The sequence below is a fragment of the Lampetra fluviatilis genome, chromosome 11 (assembly GCF_964198595.1).
Source record: "Lampetra fluviatilis chromosome 11, kcLamFluv1.1, whole genome shotgun sequence".
NCBI classification, from domain to species: Eukaryota; Metazoa; Chordata; class Hyperoartia; order Petromyzontiformes; family Petromyzontidae; genus Lampetra; species Lampetra fluviatilis.
The window spans coordinates 14,686,306-14,692,305 of record NC_136285.1 but is presented as its reverse complement, the minus strand read 5'-3'; positions in this window follow the sequence as shown (position 1 = coordinate 14,692,305).

The following is a 6,000-nucleotide window of genomic DNA, read 5'->3' as shown; positions in this document are numbered from 1 at the left end:
GGTCCGCAAGGCTACACACACACAGAGACACACGTGAACCCTACCTGGACACCACGTGTACCCTACCTGGACACCACGTGCTCCCTACCTGGACACCACGTGCTCCCTACCTGGACACCACGTGCTCACAGAGGGAGGGAGCAGGCGCCGGGGGGTAGGGGAGGGGCGGGGGCGACGGGGGATGCAGTTGGGGGGATGGGTATCGACCAAAACAAATATTCTAATTGGTTAATTAATGATTGCGCCGAGAAGCACGTAAACACGCGCATTCCATGTCAATGCTGCCCGGGTTTTGTGGGAGATTGATTTTATTTTTTTCGTTTTAATTCCACGAATTCGCGGCGGCGGCGCTCAGAGTCTGGGATCGAGAGCTGCAGCGGCGCGTCCTGCCACGACCCCGGGCATCGATTCCAACTACACACACCCCCACCGACTCACACACACACATACTGACTCACACACAAACACACTGACTAACACACACACACACTGACTCACACACACACACCGACGCTCTCACACACACACCGACTCGCACGCACACCCACCGACTCACACACACCAACCCTCACACACCAACTCTCTCACACACACACCGACTCACACACACACCGACTCACACACACACCGACTCGCACGCACACCGACTCACACACAGACTCACACACACACCGACTCACACACACCAACACTCTCACACACACCGACTCACACACACACACACACACCGACTCACACACACCAACTCTCTCACACACACCAACTCTCTCACACACACCAACTCTCACACACATACACACCGACTCACACACACCGACTCTCTCACACACACCGACGCTCTCACACACACCAATTCTCACAACAACAACAACCGCCATTCGCCACTAAGTGGCGGTGACGTCACCACGACGCTTGTGCCAGGCCATGTGCACCTTGAGGCCACGTGAAGTGTCGAACGCCCGCTGGCAGGAGGTCACGGGGCAGACCCAGGTGCCACGGGTCGACTGACCGAGATGACCGAGATGACTGGCTGATGCACCACCTGTGCCCCCTACTGTGCCAACTTGCTGTGCTTTAGCCACCCGGCGCTCCGCTCGTTGTTGTGAGCGTCGCTCCTCCGCCCTCCGTTGTTGTTGGAGGGCGACTGCCTCCAACTGCCCAGTAGCGTCCTTCACGAGCCTCCTCCACTGAGGCCGATCTTGACACCGCTGGTACCAGTCATCGGCAAGTCCACTCAGCTCCACGTCCTCCTGTACCACATCACTCCATCTCTTCTCTAGCCCGTGCCGCGCCCGTTTAGCCCCCTCGATCCGGCCGAACAAAAGCTGTTTAGGCATGCGGTGGCTGGGCATGCGGGCTACATGACCCAGCCAACGCAGCCTTGCCTGCCGGAGGAGCTCACTGATGGGACTTTGCCCAGATCTTTCAAGGACTTGTGAGCTCCTCACACAATCCAGCCTGGTTAAACCCAGGATGGATCGTAGGCAGGCCAGCCTAAATGTTTCCAACCGGCGAAGATGCTCCACTAGGGGGGTCCACGTTTCGCAAGCATAGAGAAGGGAGGGAATGACCGTGGCCGAGAAGACCTGAAGCTTCGTGCGGAGCGACAGACCAGGTAGCTTCCACACAGCGTTACGCAACCGATGAAAAGATATTGCCGCTCGACTGATTCGGAGTGAGACCTCTGCTGATAAACTGGAGCCGGTCATGAGCACACTGCCCAGGTATGGGAAACTCTCTACTCTCTCCACAACTGCCCCATCACCGATTGGGAGTTGTGGGGGCGGAGTGCCCGATGGTACAAAATACCCAGGCAGGTGCTTAGTTTTGGTGGGGCTGATGGTAAGGCCCCACCTCTTAGTGGCACGCTCCAGTCTCAGCAGCAGCGTCTCCAACTCCTCTTCTGAATGAGCAGCTATTACCAAATCATCGGCATACATAACGTGGTTGACCAATAGGGAGCCATCCCTTGATCGCACCCGGGCGTCGATCAGCCTCCCATTGTATCTGTACCAAATGGTAATTCCCCCGGTACAGCTATTGAAGGCTTCACGAACTACGCAGTCGAAATAGATGTTAAATAATGTGGGAGCCAGAGGACATCCCTGTCGCACCCCAAGGTGTACAGGGAAAGGCTCCGACTCCCGGCCACGTAGTTTTACCCGGGCCCGCTCACCATCATGAAGGTCCTTAATGATCGTGAGCAGAGGGTCAGGGACTCCGAAAGCACGAAGAACAACCCAGAGCCCAGTCCTACTGATGGTATCATAGGCCTTGACCAGGTCAATAAAGCAGAGATGTAGGTCTTTTTGGAATTCCCTACACCTCTGCTGTAGCAGACGGACAGAAAATATGGCATCTGTGCAGGACCGCCCTTTCCTGAAACCACATTGGGGCTCCGCAAGCCTCTCCTCAGCATGCCTAGCAAGGCGATGTTGAATAATCCTTGCCAGGACCTTACCCGGCACACTGAGGAGTGAGATGCCCCTGTAGTTGTTACAGTCGGTACGGTCCCCCTTCTTAAAGAGGGGGACCACCAGGGCATCCTTCCAGTCCTGCGGAACCCGTCCAGTGGTCCAGACTGTTGTTATGATGTCATATAGGGCAGTCTGTGCACAAACACACACGGACTCACACACACACCGATTCTCAGACACGCACGCCGACTCTCGTACACCAGTCCTGGGCCTCCCCCAGACCGACTCAGCCTCAAAGGAGAACCTGGTGCCGTGTCTAATAAGCATCGCCACATGGGAGACAAAGACGGCCGGTCGTGGCGCTGGCCACTCAGTCGGCGCGCTACTGGCTAGCGACCCTTGCCCCAGAGTGTGTCCAGGCTCCGCGTCTCTCCGCGTCTCCGTGCAGAGACACCGACAGGGGTGGCCAGCGGAGGCCGATGAGGAGGCGCTGTGACCTGAGATCACTCCACGTGAAACGCAGCACTCCCGTGCCAGACACACAAAGACAGACACACTCCGCTGCCAGGTAGCAGCAGCATCTGTTTCAACAGCATTGGCATCAGCGGAATGGGTATCAGCATTATTCAAATCAGCAGCAGGATCTGAATTATGAGCAAGAAGTACAGTATCTTTATGATCAGCAGCAACAGAAATATCTTCATCATCAACAGCTGTAGTAGTAACAGCATGAGTTTCAGAATTTGTATCATCAGTAGCAGTATCTGTATCAGCAGCATCTGTATCTTCATCAACGGTATGCAGTATCAGCATTAGCATCCACATTAGTATCATCGTCGTCAATTAGCATAATCACACACACACTTGTTATCAGCAACGTGAAGAGCAAGCATGAATTATTGTCGTCAGTAAATAAGATCGTGAGCAGCAGCAGCATCATCATCAGCGCGTAATGGAGCACTGCGCACTTAAAATGTCGCAGCTCGCACACTACAGAGACGAAGATCCCCCGTGTAGCCTACACACGCTGCTGGGGCAAGTGCTGTTAGCGAGCACCTATGAAGGTCGGAACAACGCACCATGATAGGGGGTGATGTGGCATCAACCACGATAGCGGTGGTGTGGCCTGGCACCACGCCCGGCTGATATTCATACTTTGCCCAAGGTACTGATTTGAGCCCGAGTCGACCTAGGAGAGGGCCGGCTTCACGGTTCAGTGCGCCAACCACTGCACCACCGCTCCCCAGCCACAGACGCGCGCGCAGGCGAATAAACCCGCGTGAACCCTCCCCAGTTTTACCCCCCCCCTCTCGACCGCGCGTCTCCCCACACCCCCGCTCCTCACTCCCCATACTCCCGCCCCTCACCCCCATACCCCCGTCCCTCACCCCCATACCCCCGCCCCTCACCCCCATACCCCCGCCCCTCACCCCCCATACTCCCCCCTCCCAGAGCCTCCTCCCCCTCTCGCCTCTTACTCCGAGAAAGAATTAGCCGCCTTCCAGACTCCGAGAAAGAATTAGCCGCCTTCCAGGAATTGCCCGAGTAGATGGCGTATTGTTACTGGCAGCTTCGCATCCTGCTGCTGCTGCTACTAAAACGACACACACACACAGCCTCAGTCCACTGAGGCTGTGTGTGTGTGTGCGTCATGGGAGCTATTTGACCATACTCACCACGCTGGTCATTGCCAGTCGGCGCAGGAGCGTAGAAGTACGGTCCAACAGTGTGGATTGCGGTGCACTACCCTGAGCTGCCCACCACACAGTGGCTCTGGAACAACCTGTTTGTGCGCTCTGGTCTCGAAACGGGGCTTGATTGCTCACCAGATATGTGATCTGGCTCGCTGGTAGACGAGTCCTAATGAGGACAGCGGCTGTCGATCACATTCGCCCGAAATGTATTCCGACCTCGGAGAGCGCTTTTGATTTCACGTCACGGCGCGTGTCATTTGGAGCTCGCCGTGGCCTGCAGTTGGTGGCACGTGGCCAGCAAAACCCATCCAGGCACTATCCAGGCTCAACCTCTGCTTAGCTTCTGACCGAGATGGGGCGTGTTCCGCGTGTATTTGGATATCTGCTGATCGCACGATGCACTTAGCCTGGCACGGTGGCGAATAGCGGGGATAAGAGTTCACGAGAGATGTCGACGCTGGGACGCGTTTTATGCTATTGCAGTGTATTATGACCGGATTATTACTCAGTTTAACACGTCGTAGGCTTTCGCGACCAATATCATGTGTGGCATTCATTCACAAAGCCGCACCAAGCCGCACTGAGCAGAGCGGTGGTCAAACAACTCCCACGACTTGGGGGGGGGGAGAGGCTTTCACCCGTGATTGCTCAGGGTTATCCGTCATGAAACGAGTGGCGTTACTAAGGCAGTGTTAATGATGATGGGTGTAGGCCGTGTAGGGGGTTACGATCAGGGCTGATGACCGACCTCACTCCATCAGAGGGCGCTGCTGCGCGGGTGTGGCGAGCGCGTTGTGCCACTTTGTGTGCGCGTGCGAGGGGGGAGCGGTGGCGCAGCGGTGGCGCAGTGGTTAGTGCGCTGCGCCACCGCGTTCATGGCCAACAGCAGTGACGATTGTATGAACCGGTCCTGGACCTCCCCTAGGTCGACTCAGGCTCAAATAAATACCTGGTGCGGCGTGTGAAACATCGCCACTAGGCAGACAACGGCGGCCGGGCGCGGTCCCGGCCACCCAACCCCTCGTGCGCCGCAACAATCAGCGTGGGGGTTGTGGGTACATCGCGCGCTGAGGTCACGTGTTCTTTAAGCAAATGAACATTGTGGTGAACGTAGCGGCCACTCGGGGCTGCGGGATTTCACGTGAACCCACAGCATCGCACACAACAGAGACAAAGATCACCCGTATAGCCTTCCACAGATTGTTGGGGCAAGTGCTGTTAGCGAGCACCGATGAAGGCCGGAACGGCACACGACCAGGACCACGCCCGGCCGCCTTTGTCTCCCTGGTGGCGATGTTTAACACCGCACCCGGTACTGTTTTGAGGCTGAGTCGACCTAGGGGAGGCCCAGGACCGATACAGATAGTCGTCGCTGGTGTTGGGCGTGGGTGGGAATCGAACTCGGTGGGCCGGGACGCCGGGTTCGTAGCGCAGTGCGCTAACCGCTCCGCCACCGCTCCCCACACAACGCACAGACACGCGCACCCGGCCCAGAACAATGTGCTTGCTTGACGCTGCTGCGTGGGCAGTGAGTGGTGCACAACCATCACAACAATCCTCACAGGCGGCAAGAACATCGCTGCCTTAAAATAAACAATTGTAGAATCGGTGACGTTTCGGGCGTTGGCCCTTCTTCGTAGCATATCGAAGAACGAGGCGACATAGCTGTATCGCATAGCTGAAGAATCGACGCTTATCGATTAACGTATGCATTGTTTATATATAAATACGTAGGCTTTCGCGACCAATATGTATGATTTACTGTGAATAACCCAACCAATAATAGGTAGTGCACATTTCTCATATTAACAAGATCCATTGTAACTGAGATGACTGCGTGAACCCCGCTCGGGCCTTCGCATCTGATCGGCTCACGGTGACGACATCCC